Source organism: Neomonachus schauinslandi, chromosome 2 (genome assembly GCF_002201575.2).
Source record: "Neomonachus schauinslandi chromosome 2, ASM220157v2, whole genome shotgun sequence".
Lineage (NCBI taxonomy): Eukaryota > Metazoa > Chordata > Mammalia > Carnivora > Phocidae > Neomonachus > Neomonachus schauinslandi.
Genome location: NC_058404.1, coordinates 24700298 through 24718191, shown reverse-complemented (window position 1 = coordinate 24718191; position 17894 = coordinate 24700298).

Sequence of the window (17894 nt, the reverse complement as noted above, 5' to 3'; positions counted from 1 at the left end):
ACTGGACCACTTTATAACACTGTTCACAAAAATAAATTCAAAATGGATTAAAGACCCAAAACATGAAAGCTGAAACCATAAAAATCCTAGAAGTAAACACTGGTAGTAATTTCTCTGACACCAACCAGAGCAACATTTTTCTAGATACCTCTTCTGAGGCAAGAGAAACAAAAGCAAAAGTAAACTATTAGGACTACAACAAAATAAAAAGCTTTTGTGTAGCAAAGGAAACCATCAAGAAAATGAAAAGACAACCAACTGAATGGGAGGAGATATTTGTAAATGATATACCTGACAAGGGGTAAATATCCAAAACATATAAAGAATTTATACAACTCAACACCAAAAGAACCCAAACAATCTGATTAAAAAACAGGCAGAGACCTGAAAAGACATTTCTCCAAAGTAGACATACAAATCATCAAAAGACCCCTGAAAAGATGCTCCAAATCACTAATCATCAGGGAAATGCAAATCAAAACCACAATGAGATATCACCTCACACCTGTTAGAATAGCTAAAATCAAGAAGGCAAGAAACAAGTGTTGGTGAGGTTGTGGAGAAAAAGGAACCCTCATGCGCTATTGGTGGGAATGTAAACTGATACAGTCACTGTGGAACAGTATGGAGGTTCCTCAAAAAGTTAAAAATAGAAATACTATATAATCTAATAATTCCATTATTGGATATTTATCCAGGGAAAACAAAAACACTAATCTGAAAAGATATATGCACCTTATGTCTATTGCAGCATTATTTACAATACCAAAGACATGGAAGCAACCTAAGCATGCATCATTAGATTAATGGATAAGGAAAATGTGGGATATATATGCAATGGAATATTACACAGCCATAGAAAGATGAGATTGTGCCATATGAGACAACATGGATGGACCTAGAGGGTATTAAGCAAAGTGAAATATGCCAGACTGAGAAAGATAAGTACCATATCATTCCACTCATAAATGGAATTAAAAAATGAATAAACCAACTAAAAGCAATATCAGAACTATAAATACAGAGAACAAACTAATAGTTGCCAGAGGGAGGGATATGGGGAGTTGGACAAAATGGGTGAAGGGGAGAGGGAGTTACAGGTCTCCAATTAGTGAATGAGTAAGTTGTGGGAATAAAAAAAACAGAGTATCAGGAATAGAGTCAATGATATTGTAACATGATATATGATATTATAATGATATAATGGGACAGATGGTAGCTATGCTTATTGTGAACATAGCATAATGGATAAACTTGTTGAATCACTAAGTTGTATACCTGAAACGAATATAACATTGTATGTCAACTATACTCAAAAAGGAACACAAAAAACCACAGTGTATGTGTATGTATATATGTATTTTATATATTTATATATTTTAAATATATTTTTAAAAATCTATTTTAAGTATATAAAATTTAAATGTATGTATTTTAAAGTTCTCAAGGATCACTAACAAAAATGGACCAACTTCTGAGCCATAAAACAGGTCTCAGAAATTTTAAACAAATGGAATCATATGGAACATATTCTCTGACAAAATTAAATTAGAAATTAGTAACAGAAAGATATCTAGAACAATAAATATTTGGAAATTAGCAATACTCTTCCAAATAACCTATGAGTTACAGAATAACAAGGAAAGTTAAATATATATTTGAAACTAGTGAAAACATAACCTATCTGGGGTGCCTGGGTGGCTCAGTTGTTAAGCGTCTGCCTTCAGCTCAGGTCATGATCCCAGGGTTCCGGGATCGAGGCCCGCATTGGGCTCCCTGCTCAGCGGGAGCCGGCTTCTCCCTCTGCCCGCTGCTCCCCCTGCTCATGGTCTGTCCCTTTCTCTTTCTCTCTCTGACAAATAAATAAATAAAATCTTAAAACAAAACAAAACAAAACAAAAAAAACATAACCTATCTGGCATTTAGTTTTCAATTTTACATTTAGGACCATGATTCATTATTTATTTATTAATTTATTTATTATTTTTTTTAAAGATTTTATTTATTTATTTGAGAGAGAGAGAATGAGAGACAGAGAGCACGAGAGGGAAGAGGGCAGAGGGCGAAGCAGACCCCCTGCCGAGCAGGGAGCCCGATGCGGGACTCGATCCCGGGACTCCAGGATCATGACCTGAGCCAAAGGCAGTCGCTTAACCAACTGAGCCACCCAGGCGCCCCATGATTTATTTTTAAAATATTTGTGTATGGTGGAAGTAAGGGCCAACTTTTACCCTCCATATAAATATTCATTTGTTCCAGTAAATTCTGTTTAAAAGAATACCATTTCCCCACACATCACCTTGATACCTTTATTGAAAAACAATTTATGCATTTGCAGGTTTCTTAACTCTAATCTGTTCCATTGACCTATCTATCTACCTTACGTGAACACCACACTATCTTGATGACTTTAGCTTTATATTAGAACTTGAAATTAGATAATGAAAATCCCATTTGATCCTCTACTAAAAAAGTGTTCTGGTCATTTTTATATGTCTTTTGTCATTTCCATATAACCTTTACAATAAGCATAGCAATTTCTACAAAAATTGAATTGGGATTTTGAATGGGATAAAAATGTTCCCTTTTTCTATAGTAATAGGTCGTAGAATTTATTTTTTTCAGATAGCAATATAGTCACTCAAGCTTTCTTTTGGCACTCTTTCATGATATATCTTTTTCCATTTTTTTAAATGTCAAACTGTCTATATTTAAGCTGCTGAAAAACCTTCCAAAAGTATTTTAAACAACATATAGATGGGTTTTGATTCTTAATCCAATAAAACTGAATGGCACTGAACTTAACACTCAGTTAACATAGATGTCTTAAATTATATCCTTTCCATGTTTTTGGTTTACTCTTTGTTTTATAACATCTTTTCCTTCATTTTCCTTTTTCTTTGATGTTTTATCTATTGCTATTAATTCATTATTCCTCCTTTGTATAAACACTATTTAAAAATAATAAGTAAAAGCAAGATACCATCTATGCCCTTCTACCAAGGTGCACAGGTCTCTACTTGTTTACACCATCCTGATGTAAAACGAAGTTTTTAGAATGTGTCTGGTTTCCCTTTTCTCAATGAACTCCAAGGATTTACTAAGATGATATAGATGTCTTAATTAAGTTGTAACATAATCTGATTATAGAATTGTTATGTGGCACGTAGATTAAAAGTTTCAGTCACACCATCAATACCAACTTATATTTATCTATTATAAGGTTTACTACTTAAAAACATTTTTTCCCACTTCTTTCTCCCTCAATTTGGAACCTATCTGTTCATTTGTATGATCCATTATTTCTTCTTGATTTGTAGACCTTTATCTCAGGTCATGGTAGCAACCATCAATTGCTCCCTAATTCATTTACTGCACTTAAAAATTTTTTTAAGGGTTTATTTATTTATTTATTGCATTGAGAGAGATTGAGAGAAAGAGAGAGAGAGTACTAATGGGGAAAGAGCAGAGAGAGAGGGACAAACGCACTCCCCTGGGTGTGGAGCCCCATGCAGGGCTTGATTTCAAGACCCTGAGATCATGACCTGAGCCGAAATCAAGAGTTAGACACTTAAGCAACTGAGCCACTCAGGTGCCCCTCTACTTAAAAAATTTAAACTCTTGCATTTGGGCTTTAGGAAGTGTGAGTGTCCATGTTTGGTATAAGTGAAATCTTCCTTGGCCAGTAATTTTGATTATCTAGGAGCACTTCATCTGAGTATTTTGTTTCTTTTCTCTTTCTTTGATAGCTTAGTTACCTCATGTGCATTGTTACCTCCTTTGTCTACTGTATTAATTGGAGTATAGACCAAGCTACTTTAGCAAAGTGGTTTGAACAAGGCAGAAATTAATTTTTTTCTACTGTTTAGACTAGTTGAGGGCATCCAAGAGCGATCTTTGAGTTTTTTCTTGAAAATTTCCTCAATGATTAGTAAGTTTTGGGGGTAGCCCCGAGGAAGAAGTTTGTTTTAAGGAAATGACCTGGAAGTTGCACATCACCTCTGCTCATATTGTTATACCACTAGTCATATGGGCACACTAAGCTCAAAGGAGGCCAGGTATTATGGATGATTGTCACCATACAGCTAAATTTTGGGCGTTTTGTTGCCAAAAGAAGTTAGGGAATGGACTTTGAGAGATATTTAGAAGTTTTGTTCTTCATGGATCTATTCATTTCCTGAGAACATTGATGGCATCTTGAGCAAATCTACAAAAAGTAATAGTGAACAGTCTCTGATCCTATTGTGTGTTAATATATCAATGACAAGTTGCCAGTTTATTGTCGAGGCACCAGGAAAAAGGTTCTTTGTTCTCTCATAAGTTACGAAGTGTAGTCCCTTCTTGACCAACCAAAGAGGTAGAGACAGAGTTATGCTATCTCCATAGGTCCATGGAAATTCATCCAGAGGCAAGGAAACCAGCAGATTTCCTAGGACTGCTCACAAAGGCAGACACGGGAGCTCTAGAGGCAAAGTTCTATTGCGTGGTCCACCCATTTCTTTGTTCTGTAACTGTACCTGAGGCCTCATTTCATCCTCCTTGCTCTGCTGTGCATGACTCCTGTCCTCGGCCACAGCTCATCCCTAAAGAAGCAAATGGCAAACAGACTGGACGTGAAGGGGTATCAGGTATGCCCGTGCAGGTGATCATCTTGACAGTCAGATAAAACACACCAGCAAGCAACAGTGCTTTTAGTTCTTAGTATGGTTGTGAGAAAGCTCTGTAAGCTAGGAGGCTGGCATGCCTGAAAGAAGAAAGGGCCGGATGGTGATGACCTAAGAAAGCCTTGTACTACTGGGTCGTCCCAGATCTCTGATATGAGATAGATGGTATAATTCCAAATGTAAATTAATAAAGTTATTCTGGTTCCAATAATAGGTAAAGGAAAATCACAACTTTGAGTTTATTTGCCTTCAGATCTTATTTTTAGATTATTTCCTTAAAATCACTTTTATAATAAATATTCCACCAAATCCTGGTGTTATTTTAATAAATCACCATATTTCTATAGAACTGACATGAATCATATTTACTATGCTATTAATACTGGGATTTTAAAACATTACCCATATCATAACATCATTAGTTAATTACTTAAAGAAAAAGTTCTAATTATACGGTCCATAAAACAAAACCAGAAACTAGGACCTTTAAAGTGAAAGCTACCAGAAGTCACATAGGGCTTAAGAAGTGATGGCCAATTTCCATTTTATTTTCTCTTCATATTTAAAGTTATTAAATAAAGTTAAGTGCCACAGTATGCTAATAACAGGATACACAGCGAAAACTAGTAACAACGATGGAAAATTTGTGGTGTAATTTTTTATTTGTTTAGGAGAGTAATAATCTCTAGGCTCATTCACATAATTCATGGGTCTTTTTAAAATGACCTAAGTTAAGAGATAAAATATACAACCACATAATTGAAATATGAAAAATTAGAGTGGAAGAGGATATTACAGCAAAAAATAATTTTTCAAAGTTAACTTATGAGTAGTTTTCTTAAATCATTTTCCTAATAGCAGCTTTATTGGCATATAATTCATATACTGTAGAATTCACCCATTTAAGCATACAGTTCAGTGACACTTAGTATATTCACAGAGTTGTGTGCCATCACCACAATCAATTTTAGAACATTTTCATTATCCCCCAAAGAAATGCAATAGCCATTACATCATTCCCTCTTGTGTCCCACTCCCTCACCCCAGCCCTAAGAAACCATTCATCTATATTCTGTCTTCATAGATTCTCATATTCTAGACATGTTATATAAATGATATCATACAATATGTGATCTTTTCTGTCTGGTTTCTTTTATTTAGCGTAATGTTTTCAAGGTTATTTATACTGTAGCATGAATCAGTACTTCAATGCTTTTTATGGATGAATGATAGTCCATTGTATAAATGCACGTATACATATAGATGTATGTATGTATGTATGTATATAACACATTCTGTAGTTTTTGATTTTTTTCTTTTTGGTCTTGATTATCAAAAGTGTACATACCAGACCAAAACTATGAATGCTTTCAATGAAAAATCCCTCAAATATTTTATTTATTTATCTTTTTGGCAACAATGCCTGATTGTCGATTTTATCACACCTAGTTAGATACAGGTATTATGATTTTTTTTAAGAGAAAGTGTTAAATAATAAATTAAAATGCCTTCTTTTAATTTGCACATCTATTTTTAACAAGTCATATTGGGTAATTGTTTACCAATTATATTTCTGAATTTGTGAATTATAATTTTATATTTGGGTTTTAAATAAGTCATGAGGGACTGAGTCATGCTGTGATATTATACTAATTCTAAATATATTTAATTTTACATTCATCAGTTGATGGATATTTAGGTTATTTCTACTTTTTGGCTACTGTGAAGATACTGCTATGAACATTTGTGTACAAGCTTTTGTTTAGACATCATTTTCAATTTCTTAAGTATATATCTAGGAGTAGAATTGCTGAGTCATATGATAACTCTATGTTTAACCCTTTAATGAACTGGTAGGCTGTTTTCCAAAATACTTGAGTCATTTTGCATTTCAAACAGCAGTATTTGAGGGTTCCAATATTTCTGCATTCTCACCAACACAAGTCATTGTCAGTCTTCTTAATTATAGCCATCTTTGTGAGTATGAAGTGGTATCTCATTGTAGTTGGTTATAATTTGCATTTCTCCGATGACCAATCATGTGGAGCATCTTTTCATGTACTTACTATTTCTAGCATATCTTATTTGGAGAAATGTCTATTGAGATCCTTTGTCCACTTAGGAATTTGGTCAGTTGTCTACTGCTGAGTTGCAACGGTTATGTATTCTTCATACAAGTTCCTTAACAGATATATCATTTGTAGATATTTTGTCTGTTCTGTGGTTTTTCTTATTACTTTCTTGATGTTATTCTTTGAACATAGAAGTTTTTCCTTTTGATAAAGTCAAGTGGTTCTATTTTTCCTTTGTTGTCTATCTAAGATTTGGTGTTATATCTAAGAAGTGTTTCCCAAACTAAAGGTCACAAACATTTACTCTTATGTTTTCCTTTAAGATTGTTCATAACTTCACCTCTTACATTTTGAGTAAAATTTTTTATGTAAGATGTGAGAAGAGGTCAAACTTCATTCTTTTTATGTGGATATCTAATTGTTCTAGCACCATTTGCTGAAATTATTCTTTCTTCATTGAATTGTCTTGGCACCCTTGTCAAAAGACAATTGATCATAAATGTTAGAACTAATTTCTGGACTCCCAGTTTCATTTCACTCTTCTATACGTCTAAACTTATGCTAGTACCACACAGTTACCATAACTTTGTAGTAGATTTTGAAATTAGAAAGTGTGAGTTCTCCAATTTTCTTCTTTTCAAAATGTTTTGACTCTTTTGGGTCCCTTTAAGTTTCCATATTAATTTTAGGGTTGCCCTGTCAATTTCTATGAAGATGTCAACTGGGACTCTAATAGAGATTTTAAGGAATCTGTAGATCAATTTGGGGAATATTGCCATCTTTATAATATTAAATCTAACAATCCATGAAGATGGGATATGTCTTCATTTATCTAGATTTTCTTGAAGTTTTTTCAACAATGTTTTGTATTTTCAAGTACAAAATTTACACATTTTTAGAATATAATTCTTATACTTCTTTGGTTAAATGAATTCCTAAGTATCTTATTTCTTCTGATACTATGATAAGTAGAATTAATTTCTTAATTTCATTTTGAATTGTTCATTGCTAGTGCATACAAAGACATTTGATTGTTGTATATTGATTTTGCATTCTGCAATTGCTGAACTCATTTTGTAGTTCCAATTGTGTGTGTGTGTGTGTGTTTCAGGGTTTTCTATGTATAAGATTACATCATCTGCAAATACAGATAGATTTAATTCTTGCTTTCCAATCTGGATACATTTTAATAATTTTCTCACTACATTATTTTGAGTTATTTTTTATTAGTTCCTCAAGCAGTTATTATATGCTCAATAATCAAAATATTTTCAGATTTATACTAATTTAATTCCAGTGAGACATGGAAATATTGATCTTAATAACTTTATTGTGTTTGCTCCCTTTTGGTGTTATTATTGTTATACATTTATAGCTATGTATATAACATTGTCATGATTATTGCTTTATAATATTTTTTCTTTTAAGAAAGCTGAGGGGAAAAAATAGGGAAAGCGTATATTTATACTGTGTTCAATTAATCTTATTTACCATTTCTGTTTCTCTTAATTTGACCCACTTAGTCTAATATATTTTTGCTTCCACTCATCTTTTTTTTTTTTTTAAGATTTTATTGATTTATTTGAGAGAGAGAGGGAAAGCACGAGCGGGTGGGAGGGGCAGAGTGATAGGGACAAGCAGACTCCCTGCTGAGCAGGGACCCCCCCCCCGACCTGGAGCTCGATCCCAGGACCCCGAGATCATGACCTGAGCTGAAGGCAGACATTTAACCAACTGAGCCACCCAGGCCCCCTGCCACTCGTCTTCTTAATGCTACTATTGGTAAATACATTATATTTCTATATGTTATAGGTCCAACAGTGCATTTATATTGTATAGCTATATAATTGTGTACATATAAAACATTTACAATTCTATATATTTATATTTATGTCTTATGTAATGTATAAACAATTGCATAAATATTGGTTTGTACAGTTGCTTTTAAAATTAGGTAAAAAGGAAGAAGGGAAATATACATTTATGATGTTTTTTATAATTACATAATTACCTTTAACACTGTTCATAGTGCTCTTTCCTTTTTTTCTGGGGATTGGAAGTGTCTGTGGTACTTGCTTTGAACCTGAAAATTTTCCTTTTGTACTTGTTGTAAGATGGATCTTCTAGCAACACATTCTTCAGTTTTTGTTTATCTGGAATATCTTTACTCACCTTCTTTTCTGAAAGATAAGTTTGCTGATATACTATTCTTGGTTGACAATTTTTTCTTTGAGCACTTTGAATACATTGTCCTGTTGCCTTCTGGCTTCCATTATTTCTGATGATAAATCAGCCATTAATCTTATTAGTGTTCCCTTGTAAGTGACATGGTTTTTTATTTGTTTGTTTATTTTTGGTTTTTTGTGGGGTTTTTGGGGGGTTTTTTTTTTGCTGCTTTCAACATTTTCTTCTTATCTTTGGCTTTCAGCATTTTTTGACTTCTCTCTGTGTGGTTCCATTTGTGTTTATCTTACTTGGAGTTCACTGAAGTTCTTGGATGTATACACAAATGTTTTTCATTAAATTTGGAAGTTTTCAGCCATTACTTCTTTGAAATTTGTTTCTGCTCCATTCTCTCTTCTGGCATTCTCATTATGTGTATGTCAGTGCAGTTAAATAGTATCCCACATTTCTCTGAGACTCTTCATTTTCTTTTTCCATTTTTTTCTTTTATTCTATTCTTTGGAATGAATAATCTCTATCTCCATGTTCACTATGTTTTTTTCTTCTGTTCAGATGTACCACTGAGCCCCTCTAATGCATTTTTTTTATTTCAGTTAGTTTGCTCTTCAAATCTAGAATTTCCATCTGGTTCCTGACAAAATAATTTATATATGTTAATATTCCTTACTTTATGCAATATTGTCATCTTCCCTTACTTGACTTCTTTAATCATGGTTTCCTTTAGTTCTTTGAATATATTTGCAATATATACTGTCTGTTAAATTTGACATATGGTTGCTCTTATAGGCAGTTTCTGTGGTCTGCTTTTCTTCTTATAAATAGGTCACATTTCACTGTTTCTTTGTTTGTCATGTAGTTTTTTTTAATTGCCATTTTAGAAGATATATTTTAGCAGCTGTGAGTACTGCCCCCTTCCGCAACCCTTCCAGGGATTGTTGTTGTTGTTTGCTTGTTTGTTTAGTGACTTCCTGGATTATTTTAGTGAAGTCTATATCAGACACAGCTATTAGCTTTCATTGGTTGCCTGCCGATTGTTCTATTGCTCTTGACAATGACCAAGAGTACCTTTCTCTAAGGTCTGATCCATTAAATGCAGACCACTTTGCAAGGGCCAGCGTTTGAGGTTAGTTCTGATCCCAGGAGTACCCTTCTTAGCTGTGTTCTTGATTCTCTCTAGTAAACTAGGTGGCCTATGGTTTTTAGCTTGTTGATCTAATGAAGCCACCAGCCTCCCTCCACTTAAATGTTTACTACTAAAGTTTCCATTATTTTTAAAAGCATGCTTAGACTCAAATTTCCCCACATTCTGTTTTACAGAGTCAGTTCCTTTGGAGGGAGCTTCAGAGCTCTCTGTTGTTAAGGCCTGCCTTTCCCCTAGGCAAAATCCCTGAGTTTATCTCCAGAGCTGGGATAGCAACAGTGACCCATGTCTTTGGGAGAGTCACTCCTGCTTTACAAGCAGGGAACTGGGTTGGGGTGCTATCCTATCATCTTTGCAAGTTGCCTGTCCCAGTTTTGCACCTTCCCCCTAGAAAAATCTAGCCATCCAATATACTTGGCATAGCATGAGTAGGGTAGAGCCTCTGCCTTCTGAATAGGGACTGGTGGAAGGGAGACCTTGTCCTTGAAGCTGCACTTGCTTGGAATGTAGACTCAACAATGCATGGCTAGGAGGATGAGGAATGTTGGGGAAGCTGGAGGAAGAGAGAGCCCCACTTCTTGATCATACCCACCCTGTATTAGAGTTTATGTAATGTTAAGCTGATGAGGGGAAAGCGGGGATAGGATGGGTCTTGGCTTAAGTGCTGCAGACTCCCACAGTCCTTTTTCTTACAGAGATGTAGTAGATTTCCTTGAATAAATATTTTTTCATTTGCTGGCTGCCTAAGGAGCTCTTCGCACTGCCATTCCAAAAGTCATAGTACTCTGAAATACAATTTTTTTTCTTTTCACTGCATTATTTTTCTCTATCATTTAAAATATGTTTAAAATGGAATCTAGAAAACTTCATATTGTTAATATCACTTCTTCCTATATAAGTGACACAAAGAGGCTATGAAAAATATGTAGTACTATTAAATAAAATTATAGTTATTAAAAATATGTTATATAGTTATTAAAAATTTCCCTAGAACAGCATGATGTGTGTTTTTATACAAACAGGCATAGAAACGAACATTTTGATTTGTATTCTTTGAAATAAATCTCTTATTAAACACCAGACACCAGGAGCTTTCTTTAACTTTTTTTTTTTGCCAACATATGGAGCAGTTTCATGGTATATATATGATTTATAAGACTATTCAGACTATGGTTTTCACAATATATAGAATGGTTAATTTATATATGGTGTTTTGAGAGAATCAACTGACAGTTTATGGTAATGAAACATGAAGTTCTTTTCCTAATAGGCCTTTAGAAATGCAAAACTTCTTGATATTAACAATTTAATGTACAACTATCTCTAGTTATTTAAAACCTGAATGTCTGATTTCCTCACCCTGCAATGTTGTCTTTTATAGAGACACCAAATCTAATGTGCACATTTTCATTCTCTTTTACAGAGCCTGTTTGTTGACTCATTAAGAGTATAAAAAAAATCTGTAGAGAATTACCCAGCCTGGTGGTGGGTATTGAGGAGGGCACATTCTGCATGGAGCACTGGGTGTTATGCACAAACAATGAATCATGGAACACTTCATCTAAAACTAATGATGTAATGTATGGGGATTAACATAAGAATAAAAAAAAAAAGCTTTGCAAGTAACAGTTGATATACCTTGTGAAGAAATCTATCAGTTTGAAGATATATAAAACTTAAATGTCAAAAGGAAAGTTCCCTTGTAAAGAGAACAAATAGAAGCTATTTTGAAAACCTATTTAGTTAGGCCTTGGCATCTTTGCTTTAATGATCTTGAAGGGCAAAGAAAAAGTCATTTGATTTGCTATGCATTATCATACATTAGGAGTCACTCAAAAGTTTTGGCCATTTGTAGTTAATTATAGTAAAAATAAACCTAGTTATTATATCATACCCAGATTTTATATATTGACTATAATGTAAATTAATCTTTAATTTGACTCATCCAAAATAATCCTAAACAGGCTACAAGTTCAATTTAGACTTAATCATTTTAATTATTTACATATTCATTCCACAAGTATATATTGAGGATGTATCATGTATTAGGTAATTATTTTTAACTCCTTGAAAAAAAAAAATTAAGCCCTCAGTATTTAAACTTACTCAACTTTTATATGTACTTCACATAGTTCTACTCATAACTTTGGCCAGAATCTTCCAAATCCATATCAGCTGAATATAATAAATAATAGGAAGATTAATTATTAGTTAAGAATATTTAATATAGTTACCTAGTTGACAAAACTGGTCCTAATACTAAATCCCTAGGAAAAATCCTTAGATTTACGTGGGTTTTTCAGGTGCTCTGATGAGGTTATAATGCGCTATCCAGATTCCTTCTCAGAAATGCAGGATTTCTTTTTCCCAGATGTCGAGAGGATTGTAAAAGATGGTTTTCAGCTTCAGCCCTCTTTTGAGATGGTCTTGGTTGAAGAACACTGCCTTGCTCAAAATCATGCCACCTTTCAGGGCAGACTATATCCAATGACTGTCCAATGAGGGGTATAGAGGCCTGGCCTTCTTATCTCCAACTCAAAACAACTCTGAGGCCATTCCAACCTCTAGGCTCCCAGGGGGACCCACTGAGTCCTAGGCTGCATCACGGCTTTGTGTCACACTCTGTCCAACTATTTTTCCTCATCTTCCCTACATGCTAACCTATCTTAGAGTCTAATTCCTGGGAACCAACCAGAGACAGGTGTCAAACCCTGTGGACAGAGTCTGTGGCCACATTTTACATAAGAAGAGTGAGAAGCCCCCAGTTATGAGAGACAAAGGAATACAAAGGGATTCTTGTGAACCAAGACACTATGAAAAGTGTTTTCTTCTGGAAGTGGCTTTCAGAAAGTTGGATACCACAAATGAATAAAATTTCACAAAACATTTTGAGGGGAATATTTTTTTTAAAGAAAGAATTTCTGCAAAGTTATCATCTCCTGCTACTGCTACCTTTCAGAAAATTTAAAAAAAATTAACTCCAAAAATATTAGACATATATCATCGAAGAGGATGATAAAAATTAACTTCATGAAACAAATCACAATGTTACATTTATTAAAGCTTTAGTTCTTTTTTAATATTAGTACGAAGCAGAAAACACTTCATTGTGGAATTATACCAGTTTAGAATTTATCCTGCCCAATATTTAAAATTGCTTCTGTCTTTCTTGTTTTTGGCATTGTCATTAAAATCATTACATTAAATTTTTAAAAAAAATATAACATCTTATTTCCACACACCAATGTTAGAAAGTAGGGTTATTGTTCTCTAACTTTGCAACAATACTTCCAGACAAGTATTCAACTTCATGATAAAACTATTACTCCTTTGAGCATCATACTACCCTCTTCTTCATGTATTATTTACAGCTATTATGGTCATCTTCTACACTGATTGTAGGCTTTTGTACATGGATCACACACTTCAGATTTATACATCATTTCATTATTCAGATGGCCTTTAGCATCATCACACTAAGCATACTCCATGAAAGGCCAGATCCTAACCTGAATTGGTCAAGCTCAGAACTTTAAAACATAACGTGCCTATCCTCTGACCATGACTTACTATTTTTGTGTTTTTTTCCAACAATTTTACTCCTTTATTTCCTCCACTTTATTGCATCAAAGTTTCCCTAACTTTGCTATTTTACTTCTATAATCCAACAGATGCCTCATCTCTCTTCCTTCACTAACCTTTCTGAAGCTCATGTTGAGTATCTGAACACCTCTTTCAGTAACCCAGATTCCTGTAAACATATTCTTTTGCCACTTTCATCCTTCAAAACCAACACTGAAGCAATGCTATGATCTACGTTCTTTGCTCATATTCTTAGTTGAGTAAGTGTTGCTGAGACAAATAACACGACAGTGATAATAGGATAGTCAGTAAGCTTGATTAGGACCTTAGGTCCTAAAAGTACAAATGGTACTTTTCCTGGTCTTTGTTAGCTCTATCTCTCATTTCTCTCAATGATTATTCTAAACTTTCATGACTTTCCTATGTACTCTACCTCAATTTCCTTCTCTCTTATTCTTCCTGGATGATCTTACTTCCTACTGATGAAAAACAAAACAAACAAACAAAAAAGTTTGGGGCCATTAGTGACAATCTCACTCCTCTCACACACACCTGAAAACATATCTATTCCGTATTCATTATTCTTTTTTCCATCAGTCTTAAAGATGAGTTTTTCTTGTTTCTGTTTGAGATAAACACATTTACATGTTCCCTTAATTTAATTTCCTTTCACTCCCATGAGTGACTTGCTGACTCAATAGTTTCTTTTCAACTATTTTATCTTGAATCTCCTTTATCTCTATAGGTTACTTTCCATCAATGCATTTATGCTTTAATATTCTCTTGTTTTTTTTAAAAGATTTATTTTAGAGAGAGAGCCTGCTCACAAGCAGGGATAGGGGCAGAGGGGGAGGGAGAGAGAGAACCTCAAGCAGATTGCCTGCTGAGTGTGGAGCCCAACAAGGGGCTTGATCTCAGGACCCTGAGATCATGACTAGAGCTGAAATCAAGAGCCCGAAGATTAGCCTACTGACCCACCCAGGCACCCCTAACATTCTTTTGTTAAACAAGGAAATGAACAACAAAACAAAACCCTATCCTTTCTGTTCCTTATACTAATAGCTATTGAATATTTTTCCTCTCCTTTCTATGGAAATTGATCATAAAGTCTTCACTTATTCTTTGCACTTCTTTATCTTCCATCTACTTCCCTAAGTCTCCCTAATATGGTGTGTGCTTTCCCCATGACACTGAAACTCTTTTTACTATGGTCACTGATGATGTTTAATTGATATACTCAATTGATATTTTTCTTGGTGGAATGTTATACTGTTTTTGAGGCTTGTGGATGTATTCTTCAGAGTGGTTTTCTAAAACCCCATTTCACATTATTAATTGGAAAAACCCATTTCACAACCAAGATCATAGCTGCAAGAGAACTGGTAAAATGAAAATTTTTGCTTTCCTGTTTTTCCAATTAATAATGTGAAATGGGGTTTTTCCAATTAGATGCACTCAAGCAAGATTAGGAAATAAGTGGAGAACTGTGCCTTATGGCCTGTAGTTCTTGCTGCTGGTAAACAGGATTTGGAAAAGGGAAGGTTGCTTTCACTTGTGTCCCAGAGCCCATTGTCTCACATCCTACTGTCAAGAAATGAAATCAGCAACAAACTCTTGATCTAATTTTCTAATCCAGAGAGTGATCTGAGGTTTGTGTACCCATTCCCCAGCATTCCAGTTGTGAAAGTTTTTGGAGAAGTGCAAGTAGCTCCTTGTTTTCTTTATAGCTCTAGTGATGGCTTTAGAGATACTATGTCTTTTTGAGTATCATTCTAGAAAACTTAGACTGGAACCCGAACCTTTGATATTTCTAACAATTTTGTAAAAACCCTATTATCAGTTTAAATACCTTTCTGCTTAAAAGACCTATGCTTAGTGAATTCATACATTCTTGTGATCTTAGTAGCAAATAAATGTCCATTCTTAAATTTAGAGACTTTTTAAATTTATTTTACTTTAGACATATTATTTTTCTGCTGCGTATCTCCACATGGTTTTTTCACTTGTTCTACAAAAATTAACAAATGGAAAAAACCTTCATCATCTTTCTCCATTCCCAAATATACTTCATCATGTACCTTCTTAATTGATTTTTCTCCAGCCATACATACTTGTCATTTTTATTCTTCTCTCAGTCAAAATTACATTCTTGTGTTCAGTTCATAATCCCTTCTGAATACTTACTGACTTCTATCCCCAATCTTCGTCCTACTACCACTTCTTTGACTGGGTCTTTATCTTCTCTCATGTAGACCATGGCAACAGTTTCTTAATTGGCCTTTCTGCCTTCTCCCTTAAATTCTTTCATCCATACTGCAGCCAGAATATTTTATTGAAAACACAATTAGGCCATGTCACTTCTGAGCTTAGGCCCCTTCAGTGGCTCCCTATCAGCACAAGGACATTTTTAAATTCCTCAACATGGTATTTAAATCCATCAACAATCTGGCTACTACTTATCTCTCTAGCCTCATTTCAAAGGAAGTTCCTGACTCCTCTGGCTTTTGGACTTTGTGTGCCTCCTTTCTGTTCTACTGACACTGTTTACAAACTTCCATCAATGAGTCACCACATTATATTACCACGTTTTACTGTATGTATGTCCTTTTTCGCCAGCTGGACTATGAGGTCCTTAAGGACAGAGCTATAACATATCTAACTTTGTATCCCCAACCACTAGCCTGTTTATTACTAATTGTTCAACAAATGAACAAATCATAATAATATATCCATTTAATAAATCTGTATTGAACACTTAGTTTATTTTAAGTAACTATTTTACCTATCTTCCATAGAAGACTATATCCGGTTTACCTCAGTTAGCGCCAGCATTTAAAAGTCATGGCTGACACAAATAATCATATGAAAAAAGATGCATTTATTGAATGAATAACATAAGATACATATTTTATTGATGTTGTTAATGTTATAGCAAAGAATAAATTTTAATTGGAGATCTAAGCTTGTGCATCTCTCTTCACCTCAACTATACACCAACAAATACACATACACTTTATCTACATAGATACTTGTTTTTTTGCATAAGTATTTTTTTCCTGAGATGAGTCAGCAATATGTTCCAGACCCATATAAACCTTATACTCAGTATTGTTTGAATGGAGCAGAGTGTGAGACATAGTAATTACTCAATAATGAATTTTTTAAAGTTTTTCTTTGAATTCCAATTAGTTAACATACAGTATAATGTTATTTTCTGGTGTACAATTTAGTGATTCAACACTTCTGTATAATACCCGTTGTTCATCACAAAGGCACTCTTTAATCTCCATCACCTGTTTATCATTTATTTATTTATTTATTTAAAGATTTTATTTATTTATTTGACAGAGAGAGACAGCTAGAGAGGGAACACAAGCAGACGGAGTGGGAGAGGGAGAAACAGGCTCCCCGCTGAGCAGAGAGCCCAAGAGAGTGATCGAGCCCCAGAGAGTCCTGGGGCTCGATCCCAGGACCCTGGGATCATGACCTGAGCCGAAGGCAGACACTTAACGACTGAGCCACCCAGGCGCCCCTCCATCACCCGTTTAATCCATCCCCCCCCCTCCTCCCCTCTGGTAAGCATCAGTTTGTTCTCTATAGTTTAGAGTCTGTTCCTTGGTTTTCCTCTCTCTCTCTTTTCCCCTTTGCTCACTTGTTTTGTTTCTTAAATATAATGACTTTTTAAATAAATTCCCAAGAACGAGATTCATGAAAAAAAATCGGCCTAAGCCTTCCTGCTGCTTTAAGTATAAGAGTTCTCTTAAATGAGTGAATCTCTCATCCTCTCATGTGGTATATATTGTCCCTTCAAATACAATAACTCCTCTTAGAAATCATTTTTTACGTTTTAGAGTACTTTCACTGCCCTTCAAATATTTGATTTCTAGAGTCCTTTAGCAGATCACTAATACTCTCATCCTGGTCTTTTTAAAGAAACAGTCACTGGGGGCGCCTGGGTGGCTCAGTTGGTTAAGCAACTGCCTTCGGCTCAGGTCATGATCCTGGAGTCCCGGGATCGAGTCCCGCATCGGGTTCCCTGCTCGGCGGGGAGCCTGCTTCTCCCTCTGACCCTCCCCCCTCTCATGTACTCTCTCTCTCTCATTCTCTCTCTCAAATAAATAAATAAAATCTTTAAAAAAAAATAAAGAAACAGTCACTGATTCTTTAAATATCTTAAAACAGAAAATGAAAAATCAGTGAATTTAAAGGAAAATAGATCTCATTTTTCTTAGATATGTTCAAGTGCAAATC